The following is a 15,755-nucleotide window of genomic DNA, read 5'->3' as shown; positions in this document are numbered from 1 at the left end:
AAAATATTAATTAGCACAAGTGTCTCATCTGCTACCACCAGTTTCTGCGTGGATGAGTGTTCAGCGAAGGCCGCTTTATCTCCCTGGGTAAAGAGATAAAGAGCAAGACCTTGAAATAAATAAATGTCAGATTTCAACCCTTCTTCACAGCGGCCCCGCACGCGTGCATCACAGGGAGAGGGAAAAAGTTCTGTGCCCTGCAAAAGTAACCCAGCGCTCTGGAAAAGCAGTATAATAAAGTTGGAAGCAATAGAGACACTATATTGGTAGGAATAAAAGACAAGGTTTAATGCACATACGTTAACCTGTGCCGTGGGAGAGCGCGATGGTCAAATGATGTTGACTCAGGTTCCATTCCTGGGGAGTTTTTTTTCGTTTTAGCTTTCCCATAAGGTGTGACTTACATGGGACCCTGGATATTGAGAAGGAAGGGTAAATTATAGCCTCCAAGGCAGGCTTTTTGTTAAGGTGCACTGTCTACACACCACGGGAAAGCTGGAGGATACCTAGATTAGAAATCTACGAGTAGGTATCCTCCTTTTCTCCATCTATAAATTCAAGGTATTCACCAATTTGTAGAATAATGTAACACAGTAATGATGGAGATTTCTGCAGCAAAACCCCCCTTTCCCTGCAGCAAGCCCCTTGCCCTGGGAGTTTCCCTACTTGTTTCTCTGCATTGTATTGTCTATGTAAACTTACCCAAGAACTTCATTTAAAACAAGGATTTTTGCCCAAACTCCCTGCTTTTATGCTTGTGGGATTTTGTGCTGAGGCCGCAGTGGGGCTGGTTCCTGTGCGGCTCTGCTCTGCTCTGACTGAATGAGGTCATGGGCTTCTTCGGGCTATAATGATCTTAAAATAATGTGACAGAAACAAATTGGAAATATTTAAAGTTAAGGCTCTGCAAGTACTTTTATTCAACATAGAGATAGGATCACATGGAGTTTATATCTGCTTGCTAAAAATCCCTTCAGGAAGCTTGGCTAGGGATAAGAAAACCTGCAAAAACTGGTTATTTCCTCCCTTTCGTGTGGTCTGTATCTAGCGCACACTCGCTGCTGCTGATCTCAGAAAATGTCATTTAGAAGAAGGTACAAAACCAGCCTGGAGTTTGCAGACGAAACAAAAAAAAAAAACCCAAACATAGAAGCAAACAGCTGCAGGGAAGGCAAAATGAAAGGTGAGAAAATCCACAATTTCAATGGAAGTTTTCAAACTGGCTTTCCTGTGGGATCCCTTGAAAACGTCGTCAAGTCCTTAACTGCATGGAGGCCATTAACCAATCCTGTTGGATTCAGCTAATAGTTTCAGCAAGGAAACGATTTCTTTGTAAAAGGAAAGGCATTTAATTCTAGGATGGTTTAAAGGATGGAGGTTGCTTGCACTGTAGTTACATTTGGGTTTTAGTGTAAATTCAGAAAAGTTTTCAGATGATTAAAACCGTGCTAAGGTGAAACAAACCGTTCCATATCATCACCGCCACATGGGGATTTTATTTTCTTTTTTTCTTGCCTGATAGTTTCACAAACACTGAGCCATTTTCTTTCACTCTGCCCCAAACAGGTGACTGTGAGGTATGGAAATGCAAAATATGAAATCTGAAACGTGAGGTGTGGAATATGAGATGTTCAGTTGCTTGCAGTGATGTTAACTCGTGGATCTGCCACCTCCCGGCATCGCCGTGCTGGGGCTCTGCTTTCCAGCGCGAGCTGCCCAACTAAGACCTCTGTGTCCCATGCTCCTAACTCACCATCCCATCACAAATTCTCTTTCTGCAGGATATCTCATTTCAGGATGCCACGGTGCTGTTCGGCAGGAGACAACTGGGGACACCCTGGACGCCTGTGAAAAGTTGGATGCCCCCCGTGGGTCAACGCAAAATGAAGAGAAGAGGCTGCTGAACGTCGCCGTCTCCCCGCCTTGAGGATGATCATTCATCACCTTGAGAAAGCAAACGAGGCACAAGGTGATTAGGGCTTGCACTGATATATATGGGAATGGGCTTGAAAGTGGTAAAATGGGAGAATGGGGTGTCTCATGGACCAGGAAACTTCTCGTGGTCGGCGGCGGCTGGACCGGAGGAGTCGGCAGCTGCAATGTGCTTCGAGCACCTTCAGGAGCTCAGCCCCTTGGAGGAGCTGTCTGGTCCAAGGAGAAAGAGCTCCATGTCCTCCCAGGACCTCGAGAGAGCAAACCTGGCTGGTGACTCTCGGAAGCGTCGCGTATCTCCTCAGCCCACCAGATGAGCCGAAGCGACGGCTTCGTGCCAGGGGAGACGGGAGAGGAGACGCCGACGCGTCCCCCAGGAAGGTGCCGGGCACGGCGGGGACGGCGCTTGCGTTTCTACAAGCCACAGCAGAATGTCAGAACGGCCCCCGCACAAACTGACCTGATGGGAAAAGTGCATTACGGATCCATTACCGCTACCCACAAAAGAGGAAACAGCGGATGCGCTGAACGACAGCAGTGGAAAGTCCAATATCTGCATTTTCAGGGTGAAATTCAAGCCTGAGCTATGGCAGTACCCCATTGAGAGAGAAATGGCATGTATCCCATTCCCATTTGTATGACCGGGGGGTTGGCTCTATAATCTCAAGGGGAAAAAAAGACTCCTGAAGATTTAAAGAGGCTTTGGATCAGGCTTTGAATGCCTTTTCATCTTACTCTATTCATATATCAAATAGAGCTCTCTGGTCTGAATAATTGCATTTTACCTGCTGAAAACATGGCCTGAAAACATAGCAATACTTTATTTCCTCTGATGGTGCATAAAGCATAAACAGTAGGTTTTCTAAAAATAAAAAAAAAAAAAAAAGCCTCATTTTTCTCTTTAAATATAATTTACAATAGGAAACATTAACTCATAAATCATAGGCACAAATTCAGATAGAATTGAAACACTACACTCAGCAGCAGGCAAATTACACCCAGACCACTCCATCACCAAGTGCTCCTTCCAAGGGCATTATTGGAAATATGTTCCTCATAAGGTGAGTTAATAAAAAAAAAAAAAAAGGAAAAAAAAAAAAAAAAAAAAAAAAAGCAAAGAAAGATCCTGAGAGCCGTGTGGAAGGAGACCCCCGTCACCCCCAGCAAAGTCAGGCAAAGCCCCTGCGATGAAAGTAGGGCTGGATACAGCTCGCCCCGTCTTGCCCGGACTCTTTGCCGTGGGCTGGTGGTCCACGTGCAGGAGCTCGAGTAGCAAATCCCCCGCCCCCCCTGGCTGCCAGCATGGCTGCTCGCCCTCATGTCCCCCCCCCCCAGCTTCGTTTGAAAGCTGCCGGCATCGTTAGCGTTCATCGACACCAATTTAATAAACGCCTGTTAATTCCTTTACGCCTAGCTCTTCAAATGCTGCAGCCCCTCGGGTGGGTGTCTGTCCCACCTCACGCGACAGGACCCACTCGGGGATGTGGGTTAGCCCTGCAATCCTCCAAACAATCCATCCCAGCTGCACCCACTGACCACGCCGCATGTGGTTCGGTAGCTCGGTGCAAAACCGCCGACAAAGTATACGTGGAATTTTCCTTCTAGTTCAGCGGTTTGTGGGAGGCCCTGCAAAATGCGGGTTGGAGGAGCAGAACGAGGGAAGCACCGATGTTTAGTACCTCTAAAATAACTGTTGGCACTTACTAGACACGCAGCCCTACGTCCCACGCAACTCGGCAATGCGTGGAAATGGCAACGGCTCTGCTGTGGCAGCTGCCAGCTCTTCCTTTGGTTCAGGAAAGGAGCCTCAGAAATAAGGATTTAACAGCTTTACTATGTACCTGCTTCCTCTGAAATGTAGTATTTCCCTTTAGGTCCTCATCTCCCAACAAGTATTTAATAGCTAGTGTTTATCAAGCACAGCATCTCTAAAATCTGGCTTACACTCCAACCATCCAGCTCCTTCCTGCTCAAAAACTACTGTTTTCAGATACAGAATAATTATGTGCATGAGGGTTTGGTTTGGTTTTGGTTTTTTTTTTTTCCTTTTAAATCTTGCAGTGTGACTAATCCAGCAAAGAAGGATGCATCTCAAAGGATGTGTCAGCTGCGGAAACAAAAAACAGATGTGGTTCAAAGAGGGTGAAGGGGAACCTTGAAATACTTTCCGCTTGTTCGACACCCAGCTGCACCCTGCCACCCAACCCTGCCACCCAAAGCTGTGGGCAGGCAAAAGTCGACAGGTCTGGGGAATATCTTTACAGCCCCAAATGCCTCATAGCTGGAGGTGTGAGATATCCGAGGTTTTGCCAAGCAAGGCATATAAAGTGAATTGCATATTCCCCATTTCTTATTTTTTTTTTTTTTTTTTTTTGCATTTTCTGCGGTATTTAGGGCCTCCAGGGCAGGGCTTCCCCTTTGCAGGGCAGGCTGTGGTTCTGCCCCAGGGAAGGAGGATATTTCTGGGTATTTCTAGTTTCTGTATGTTTGTGTTGCTAGGATGGATGGCGTTGGTGGTATGTGATGCGGGGAGCCAGGCATCCCTCGCCCAGCCTGGCGTGGGGAAAAGGCTGCTGCAGCACACAGCCCTGGCACAGCCTCACAGCTCACCAACGCTGTAAAAAAAAAAAAAAAAAAAGCCTCATTAAAGCCATGAAAAGCTCTGAGCACGGAAAGGAGGAATGTCCCCACCATGCTAACAATGTTTTCCTTCTGGCCAGCAGCACTCGTGTGCTGCGTTTACTTTGGGGCTGTAAAACACTGCTTGCTGTGGCCATTGGGGAGGGGGGATTTACAGCACGAGTGCCCTTCCCCTCTGCACTTACAGCAAATAACAACCACAGGGATTAATTCTTTTTTATGCCCTGCTCTGTTACACCCACACACCGGCATGAATAATGCAGCTGTGCAATGCATGAAGCACACACACCCTGATACTATAGATTGCTTATAGGCCAAATACTATGGATTGCTTATATGCCAGAAATGGTTGGTTTTGAACCCTACCTAGATGAATAAATGAGGGTGTTTTTGAGGGCTGAGCACCCAGCACTCACCTGGGCTGGGAAACGTCAGCCCATCGCTGCCGTTTTTGCCATGTGATGTGTCTGACACAACATGTGTGGAGGTTGGGGGGTTCTTCCTAAAATACAGGTGAGGTTGTTAAGGGAAGTGTAAGTGTATGCCTGTGCTGAATTGGGATCATGGAGAGCAAGGCCAGATATAGCCTGTTAGGAAAAAAATGTTGCAAAATGACAGAAAGTTAACTGGTTTTACACCAAAAAACCCCTTAGAAGCACACTGAGATGTTAATAGCGAGGGTAAAAAAAAAATGCTGGGTTGAGTGCATGGCTCACGAGATTTCAGCTGAATCTGGCGGCAGTTTTTTTGACAATATCATAACCGGGGAGGGTTTACATGGGACTTTCATCAAAGGCAGGGCTACAAGAACAAGTAGCCACGGCTGGTACGGCAGTGGGTGCGCTCGGTGTGACAAACTTGGTCCATTTTCCCACACCATTGGGAAACCCGATGCACCGAATTTGAGAAAGCAGCAGATAAGTGAAGGGGAGAAGAAAGGAGGTGGTGGGAGCGATGGACGAATGAGTGGGTGACCTCTGCTCGGGGCCTCCAAGCCAGTGACCGATTCTCCAAGCCCGTGACCGCAGCCACTGGAGAGATGCTCATTGGCACTACAAGACCTTGGATCTGCTTCACCTTAACGTGGTCGGTCTGGTTTTAGTCACTCCACATGCAGAGGTCCAAGGCTTGCAATATGTTCATCTTGGCCACCTGCAGAGCCGTCTCCATCCCCGGGAGGTTCATGAGACCTCGGTCTTCCCGTTGGGAGCCTGTGGGCAGTCCCCAGGCACCTTTATTAGACCCGAGACAAAACCAGTTCATCCCATTTTTACTGCAGTGATTGATGATAACGCTGGCAAAACTGTCACCCAGTGATAAAAACAACTCCTGAGGCAAACAGTCTCGCAAGGCTGGGAGCATCTTGAGGGCTGGCCAAAATCGCATTGTAACCTTAAACATCACACTAGACAAGAGCTGAATTAGATCAGACTAAACAAAAAGGATCTGAGAGTTTTTCCTTCAGGTCTTCCAGCACAGCTTGTTTCCTGCCTGATGGTGTTTCAGGCCCCAGCCCTTTACACTTGTGCACGAAGCTAGACTCTGAATATCCGTTGCAAGGACATGCCACAGCAGTGAAAAAATCCAGCGTATTTTTAATGCCGAGACCGAAGACTTTCACAAACCTTTGCACCAGTGCTCAGTGCGAACTTGTGTAGAAGCCTGGGGTGAGGTGGGGGGGTGATTGCATCGTCACCACCCCTGTAACAGCAGCCGTCGTTCGTGCGTGCAGCTAACAGCTTCAAATCCTGCCTCTCAAACCGTGATGACTTTGTCTCTCCCTCACTTAGCAAAATTGCCAGTAACGGGCACTGAAATTATTCATTGTGCAGCTGCTAAAACTGTCTCGCAGGCCCGGTAACGGGCAAAAGGGCTGAGCCGTTTGCTGTTGCACTGGGCAGAAGAGGCAGCACTACAGGAAAAATCCATGTTTGCACTGGTTTGTCTCCCCAAAGACACACACCGATCCGCATTCGGCGCAGTGCCCGGGGTTGCCTTCTTTGCTGTCACTGTCTGTCCCGACCTGATTAATCCCATTTTCCTAACGCTGCTGGGCTGAGGCTCACGCAGGACAGAACCTGCAACAAGGGTTGAGGACGGGGAGCCTGGGGTGGCCCTTTCCCTCCCGTCCCACCCGCTCACCTCCCCGCCACCCGATGCTCCAAAAGCAGCAGAAGGAGGTGTGAAAAATAACATTACAGAAAGCCATGGTGGTATGTAACCCCTGCTCGCTTCCTCTCCGTGAGCTCGCTCCCTAATTTCACACATTTCTGCTGTTTGTTTATATTTTAGCTTATTTTTAAAATACCAAGGAGATCTTCAGGAGGGAGGAGGGGGAACGTGAACCGGTGTTTCCTGCAGCATGGGGAAGTTTGCTGACCACCAAACCGCTGGTTTGCAGGAGCCATCTCTGCCCCACAAACATCGCTCCTTTCTCCCTGCTGCCTCCTCTTGCCCCCAAAAAGGAAACACAGACGTTGCTATGGGACAAATGCAGGATTGCATTCAGAATGGTCTACCAAAACACAGCTCTCAAAGTGCAAAATAAACCACCGGGCCTCTTCCGAAGAGCATATGCAACTTTTGCACCCCCCAAAAGCTCTTTGTGGCTGCAGACAAGAGCTAGCACTGCTGCTAGCTGGCAGAAAACCGAGCCAGAAGCAGCCAGTGCTGTTTGCTGGGCTGATGAGCACAGACACATCCTCCTGCCCCGGCCAGGACTGCCCTGCCATCCGCTTGCCCACACCTTTTGTTATTTGGATGAAATAAATGTAGTAAAGACAAATGCTCGTGCTTTTCCAGCAGCTAACTTTCAGCCTGGCTGTGGTGCTCCCCGCATCCATCATGCGACATGGGGCTTTGGCACATTGGGAGCAGGCATTGCCCTAGAAGTAAAAGGCATATTTTTTCCCCTCAGTGCATTTGTCCTCATGCTCTTGTTCTGCACCAGCCCTCCCTTCTCCCTCCCCTTCTCCAAACTCTCCTCCTGCCCCCCAAGCCTGCCACTATACTGCTCTTTACCATGTGCAGAGCAGAGCTGCTGCTTATGGGTGGGAAATTTGTCTTGCTGTTGCCTAAAAAGCATCTCTGTAGCATCACTTCTCCTCCCTCCTCGGCTGCAACAAAAAAAAAAAAAAAATCAGAATCTCAAAATCCTCGTGAGCCAACTCTTCCAGCCACATTCCACTCAGCCCACGTAGCCATCGCATCTCAAGAGTCAACAGATATTTTGATTTAAACTTTAACCCTCCTGCGTGGATGAGAGACCTCAAAGCGCTGCAGTTTTCCCCGATGCCTCTAACCCCCCGAGGACCGTGAGGGCTTACTGACAAACGTGAACCAGTCAGATTTTGGTAAGTGCAATGGTGGCCCGGGGTGGTGGCAGCTAGCCGGGGACACGGGGGGATTGCCCCGGGAGGACAGAGATGCACACGCGTGTGCCGCGTGGATGTTGGCCCTTCTTTGCCAGGACACAGCCTGGGCTGCGGCGGAGGACAGGCTGGTGGAGAAGGTGGTCTGGAGTTTGTAGGATCCTTGCACAAACTTTTTGCTCCTCGTGTCTTCATAGTGAACAACAGACCTCTCTCGGCGGTAACTGCATACATTTCCAGAATTTATCTCTATTGGATTGCCTTTGGCGTCTAGTCCCATAATAATTGCCTGTTTGGTGAATGGATGTCATATGTCTTGAGGCACTGGAGGGGTTAATGTAATGTGTAACCAATGTAAGATATATTTAATGATCTCTGAAATTGCTTCTGTGAAGTATCCACATAACTGCCACAACCCGATTTACTACAGATCCTGCAAATATCAAATGTAATTACTTAGGAATCAACATAATATTAGGTCAGACTGGCTTATATTGCCTGAGTTTGCTGGGAACTTAATACAAATCTGAACCAAGTGTTTATCTCCAGTCATATTCCCTGGCTGTGCTCTCAAAAACATCCAACATGACTTCTCTGGAAAAATGCTTAAAAGCCAGAACACTGTAATATTAATTTTTGCCTTATTATGGGCCCATCGCTAAGCCAGGAGATTGCACGTTTGCATCACTGGGTTAAAGCCTCAGACTGTCGATGCTGTTTCACCACATTAGTCGTGTTTAGCAGCACAGCCAAAGGCTGTTTTGTTGTTTTCGATCCTTGACATCCCTCACTGTGCCTCCTGAAGGACACCCAGATGAAGAAGATAGAAAAATTCCCTATGATGGGAACGCTGACGCCCGCAGCAGCTCCGTGCAAAGGCGCTTTCGTGTTGGTTTGACTCGTGTTTAACTCAAGCAAGGCTTGGGTCATCTGTGGTAATCACGGCCACAGACTTGGCTGAGGAAGCCTGGATTTTGGGTGCATCTCTCCTTCTCATTTTCCTCGGCAATCCAAGGTTTGAATTCTTTTCCAACTTGAAGGCCAGCGATCTCGGTCCGACTGGGGACGGTCACCTCCAGCGTGCCGGTGGTGATGGCAGCCCTGGAGGGAGAAGATCCTCTGAACGCCGGAAAGCTGGATCTGTCTGGTGGCTAGGGGGATAATTACCGGATAACGCAGGTATCTTAAATCTTCTTGAGAAGATTCACCTTATCATAAGGCAGAGCACTTCTGCTAGCCGGGTGTTCCCACGCGCTTGGCTGGCTCGCAGGTCACACGTCACCCTCCTTTTGAAGGTCGTGCAGGAAAAACTTACTTCAAACATCTGGGAAGAGAAAGGAGCTCCAATCCCTGTGAGCTGAGATGCTTCATATACCCGGGTTGCCTCTAAGAGGTGAGATTTTATGATGAGCATCACATACATGGCCGTAGGTGGTGCGTTTTCCTGCCTGTGACTCTGTGCCACCGGTGCGGGATCCAGTCCCTCCGCCTTCACCCCACGCGTGACACCACGGTCCCACAGTGGCCAGCGGGGATGTCCCTGCTGCCAGCATCACCCCCATCTCCCTTTACCGACGGCAATTCCCTAAAGACACTCCTCTCCCGGGCAAACACGTGCACGACTGACGCCTTCTAATTTTCGGCTAGGAACAAAGGTTTTATGCTTAAACGATAAACCTCCCAAAATAAAAGGCACGGGGCCCAGAGCCGCACGTGCAGCAGCGCGGTGACAAGCGAGATAAAACAGACAAAGGCGCAGGGAAGCACTCGTGTTGCAGTGCTAATAAATAAGACTCTCCACAGTCTCTCAAGTGGAGAAACATGCTGGTTGGTTCAATAAAACAGGCTATAACAAGAGATTTATATAGAATTTATTGGATTTATTCATTGAGGATTGCATATCTCTTTGCACGGTGACATTTTTTTTCTGCACCAGGTCCTTCCCCACCAGCAACTGCTTATCGCTCGGTGCATTTGTGTAGTGGATGGGGGCTCGGGCGTTCAGATCATGCTCACAGCCGTATTGATTGCAGGCACATCACAGGCATACAGATGTGTGTGGCTTTTCTGCCTCCAGCAATGTAGCTCTGAAATCCCCCAGCCAGATAGTCTTCAAATACATTGAAAAGATAAATGGCAAAATAGCAATTCTTGGCAGTAAACACTCAACTGCATGTAGCACTGAGCCTTTCCCACCCTGGCCACCACTTCCAGGGGCCCCTTTAGCTCAGGAGCTGTGCCAAAATATTTCTGCAGTAGGCAAAAACGCAGGTTTAAATTGCTCAGAATACGATTTGGACTAAACCTAGCTTAAAACATAATTTTAGGATGTTTGCTATAACCTGAATGTGGGCCATTTGGAACTCCTTCAGTCGCACAAAGAGTCCATGTGCAGAGGTGAACAGCTTTCACATAAAGGCTGAGGCACAGACATATAGGTATGGCTATAATGTGTGTATGTATATATGTGTATATATATATACATCAGCATGTGCCTAGGTCAGGGCAGGTGCTGCCAGCACCTCTCCCATAGCCCCAGCTGTCCTGTCCCCTCTCTCTGCCTCCTAGCCCAGCACAGCAGGCCCTCATAATGAGTCAAATTAGTCTAAATTCAGTGAGTTCTTGTTATAGACCTGGAAAGGTATTTGTTTTCTATTCTTCTATAACTGACAAGCAAATACTTTGAAAGCACTGTGGTCATTACAGCCCCAAATTCCTTTTTGTAACATAGCTTTCCAAAATTTATTATTTACTCAGGATAATTTGACCAGAATACTAAACCCATAGTCAGTGAATGCCCCACTGTATGTATCAAAGGCACGGGCTTAGGTATAATCCAATTTAACCAAAGGCGCTTTTCACAGTAATCCAGTGACCATATGTCAGAGAAGTAGTGATCAGTGAAATTTGGCTTTGCTTGGTTTCTTCACCTCCTTATCATCAGATTACATTTAGTGAAACCCTAAAGGATCTGAGACGACCAAAATCTCATAACAAAAGAGGAGACTGGGTCAGGAGGGCAAAGAGACAGTATTTGTATGTCATGCAAGGACTGGGAAAAGGAGATGCAGTGCTGGATTGCTCTGCATAAATAGAAGGATGCAACAGCATCGTAATGTAAAATGCATTAAGCTGTCAAAATGAAGATCCTGTCTTCAATCATGCCAAGTCCCTGAGGCCTCCATGTTAAATATTGCATCAAGACATTTCCTGTCCGGCATTAAAAAAAAAAAAAAAAAAAAAAAAACAAACAAAAAACAAAACAAGGAAAAAGGTACCTTCACCCTCAAAGCACAGAGCTGTCCCCAACACGAGCATCACCTCCTGGGGTGAGCCAGGGTCTCACTTTGTGAAAGATTTCTCTCCTTTTTCTCCCAGAAATACAGCTGGTCGTGAGAATTCTTCCCAGGAAAATCTGTTGTTCTTCTCCGTGGGGGGTTTTGGCTTTGTGGAGCTCCCCCCGTGCCTGCAGGCAGCCCCCGCTTTGCACCTAACTAACCACCAAACCCTCTCACCTTAAATAAGCCCATTACTGAGCAGCCTTCTCCTTTCTTCCTTCAAGCTTCCCTATACTTGGGGAAGCTCGGAGAACTTAATCTGAATTAATTTCTAAAGTGGATTAGTTAAACCTCATTAAATACCTGTGTAGACAGCCTTCTTCGGAATTAAGGTGGCCTTAATTTAATTCACTCGTGAGCTTAATTGGATTCAATCAGCAATTCGTGCAGCTTGCAGGGACAGCCCGGAGCAGAGTGGGTGGGAAAGGCAGGACGCTTGGGGACAGCCACCCTGGCCCCGTCACCCTGCTCCTCCCTGTGGCACCGTGGCCCTCCCATCCCAAAAAAGGGGACAGAAAGCCTTTGAGCATTATTCTATCAGGCTTGAAAGTTTTCTGCAAAGGGCTTTGCCTTCCTTCGGCCTGCAGCCCTGGCCTGAGCCCAGGTGATGAGAGGAAGAACCGCAAAACCCATTTTCTACCAGGCTGCTAGCAAGCAGCATGAATAACTTAACCACCGCTTTTTAAAATCTTTACAGCTTCCTTCATAAAAAATGCCAATAAATCTTGCCAAAGAAGCAATTTCAAATTATGGATCGCAGTCTTTCCTCTTCTGCTTTGATGACTGCCTACGAACTTACGTTACATGACCTCCAGCCTGGCTGCTTTGGTGAAAAGAGAGTCTTAAATCTCAGCTTCCATGTCCCCAGCGTGCATAATAACCCACAGAGAAGTGTTTGACCGCGCCGGCACTTCTCTCTAATTCGTGCTCGTTTCCATGCACCCATGCGGCGGTTGCAGTGAAGAACGTACAAACCAGGACTGCCAGGACCCCAGCAGTGATCTCCATTTTCAGGTGTTTCAGAAAAAAAAAAGTCCCTCCAAACCGTGAGCCGAAGGAGGTGTCACGTCAAGGATTTAGATCAGTTTGGCTCCTAGAATAAACCTGGCTTCTACGTTTGGGAGGATTTGCTCATCTCGGATGTCTACCAGGAAAGGAGCTGAGGTCAGACGTGATAATTAAATTCTGTCGGATTTACTGTGCACGTGTTGGGCCTCGTGTCGCTGGCAGCAGCCGCAGGAGAGCTGCCCATGCCCAGGGCCAGCCCAGCAGATCGATGCCATCCCTGAAGCCGGGGCAGCACCCAGACACCTCGTAGCACCAGTCTCTCTGCACCGTTTATTTCCCTGGGACTGTCACCCTCTGCAGCAAAAAAAGCTCCGTTTTGGGGTCGTTGCTTTGCTGGCCCTGGTTCAACGTGATCCGAACGTTGCACGGGCGGAGCTGGCAGCCAGCCGGCACCGCGTGCCTCGGACCTGGCCATCCCTTCTGGAAGAGATATGATCCTTCTCGAGCTGGCAGCCATGGCCAGCGAGGTGCCAACCCGTGACAAGGAAAATAAGGGCCCAAGCATTACAGAAATCCTACCTGAATATGCCTTCTAGAAAGCAGTAAAACATGTCACACCCCTCTCCTCGAGGCCATAATTTAATTTAGCAACAAAAGCTGCAAGAAAGACAGATGCTTCTCGCAAATCCTGACCATCAACAGCCCCTTCTCTCCTGATACAATATCTGTATGAAGTTGTAAAGCCCCTGATTAAGGTATCCAGGAGCTATGACACCACCAGAGACGCTGCACTAAACAGCTCGGACAGAAACACCCGTGGAAAAGCAATTACTGGGAAAAACCCCAGCAACGGAGATTAGTGGCAGCATTTTGAGGAGCTTTACCTCCTTGTCACTGAGTTTGTTCTTAATGAAAGCTGGAGCTGCACAGATTAAAGAATAATGTCACAGAAGGGGCTGATAAAATTGAAAAGATCCATCAGATTAATTACCAGGTTTAAAGGAGCTTGTCCATTTATTAGAAACAAAAGCCTTGGGCCACTTGCTATTGAAATTACGATATCTTCCCTTCTCCAATTTTTCCACTCCATCTTGTAAAACCAATTCACAGGGATGATATAAAGTCAAAGAGAAGTTTGCAAGGAACCCTTCCTGCCACCCGTGGGGGATGCTCACCAGATACTTGCTAGCAGGAGCTTTTGGCCCCGGCAAGCTCGTTAGCATCAGTGTTCATCTTCACCCTCTGTAGCACGTTCATTGTTTTTTACTGAAGTTTTGCAAGCCAGTCCTGGTTGTGTTCCAGTCCTCGCAGAGATCTGTCTGTGCACATACTATACTGCATCAATATTTATCACAACTTTTGAGAAAAAGGAATATTTTAATCTTGAAACACCTACCTTGGTGGTGCATAACCAAATTCATAAATAAAAGAGCTAGGCAGTGAACCTTTTAACCCCACAGCACCACTGATTCAGTAGAGGCAAAGGAAGGAAAGCAATATCAGGGATCCAGGCCCTAAAACAGTGATTCTGAATTAAAATCATCTGTCAGCTCTCCTGAAGCTTTTGAATTCACACCTCGTAATTTCCTTTTTGACCATAGTAATGAGCGCAATGTTAATAACGTAGGCTAAGCTTTGTCAAATCCTCGCCCGAGCTTCCCAACGAACCAAAGGGGCTCAACCCTCTGCGTCCCCAGAGCATTTTGCGTGGCCCCACTGACTCCCGTGGGGAGCAGGATGGTGTGTCCCCGTGGGCAGCCCACACCTTGCACCGGCTCTCTGGAAACAAAACACATCTTAGAGGAGCCTCTGGGTTGCTCTAAGTTATCCCTGAGTTGGAGAAAGCCCTGGCCTCTCACAGCAAGGGGAGCCAAAGCCCCCTCCCACCCTGCTGCCTAAACCCAGCAGAGAGTGCTTGAGACTTGGTGTGAGAGGTAGCATGAGAGATGCATCACAGCCAACCCATCTGAAACACAAAGGAACACCACCACCACCTCAAAAAATACATTTTTAATAACAATATACGGATTTCATTTCTGCAGTGGTATCTTACTCATGCTCATCAGAAAAGTGGCATTAATTTGGGCATGGTAAATAAATACCCATGGCAAAGGTAGCACCCATGGTGCACGATTGGAGTTCTCCCAGGAAATTCATAGCTTCATTTTTAGTACTTACAGGTTTCGCAGTGCCCAGAGTCTGAAAATTAATTTGGCCAGGCAGCATCCCAGGAGCGTGAGCTGCACGGGGGAGGAGATTGATAAAGCCATTGACGAGATGCGGCGGCTTGTTTGCAGGAGCAACAATTCACCTGCCTCAGTGTGGCTTTTTCTCTGCTTCATCCCTGAGTTATAACTTCCGCTGACATTGAACCAACGCAGTCTGAATTCTGCCCGTGGGGACATCATCCCTGTCCCCATGTCTATGGGGACATCATCTGTGTCTCCATGTCCATGGGGACACCATCCCTGTCCCCATGTCCGTGGGGACATCATCCCTGTCCCCGTGCCATGGGGACACCATCCCTGTCCCCATGTCTGTGGGGACATCATGACTGTCTCCATGTCTGTGGGGACGTCATGACTGTCTCCATGTCTGTGGGGACATCATCTGTGTCTCCATGTCTATGGGGACATCATCCCTGTCCCCATGCCCATGGGGACACCATCCCTTGTCCCCATGTCTGTGGGGACATCATGACTGTCTCCATGTCCGTGGGGACACCATCCCTTGTCCCCATGTCTGTGGGGACATCATGACTGTCTCCATGTCTGTGGGGACATCATGACTGTCTCCATGTCCGTGGGGACATCATCCCTGTCCCCATGCCTGGCATCGGTGACCCAGCCCACAGCAGTCTCAGGACAACGTGCTGGCTGAAGGCTCCGCTTTTCACATTTCCTCCCATCTCTGACCCTTTTAGAATTCTTTCACCAATATTGATAAAATGACATTTACAGTCCATAAATTTCATTAATTAGAAAATGATAGTGCTAATATGACCACAGGAGTATGTTTTCTTAAATTTCCTGTAAAACTACCATTATTTACTCTGCAGCTGATATACAGGGACCTGTGTCTGCACCACTCCCTAACAAGCTCATCATCCAGAGCAGTGCTTAGAATCAATTACCACTGTGTACGCGGGAGATACTCTGAAACTCTACCCTTTTTCTCCATTACATGTGCTTCAAGCTAATCATTTCTCATTGTGGATTGTGGGTCAGGGAAAAAAACATTATTTTATCAGGAAGGAAATGTTTCCCCTTGCAGATAGTATAAATGTGATTTAAAACATCATTACGTTTTCAGTGCGCTCAGCCTATGCAAGATTTCTGTGTAGACCAATTACAAGGTTTGTAATTGCTTTGGGTTTCAGGCCTCATTGAAGGGATCTGCAAAACAGAGCGCACTGATGAGCCTGGATGGGTGCTTTACCTGCTGCTCACAGGCCCTACTTGAACTC

The sequence above is a fragment of the Tyto alba genome, unplaced genomic scaffold (genome assembly GCF_018691265.1).
Source record: "Tyto alba isolate M040663 unplaced genomic scaffold, T.alba_DEE_v4.0 Super-Scaffold_7, whole genome shotgun sequence".
In the NCBI taxonomy this organism is placed as follows: domain Eukaryota; kingdom Metazoa; phylum Chordata; class Aves; order Strigiformes; family Tytonidae; genus Tyto; species Tyto alba.
Note: the sequence above shows the minus strand (reverse complement) of the source record.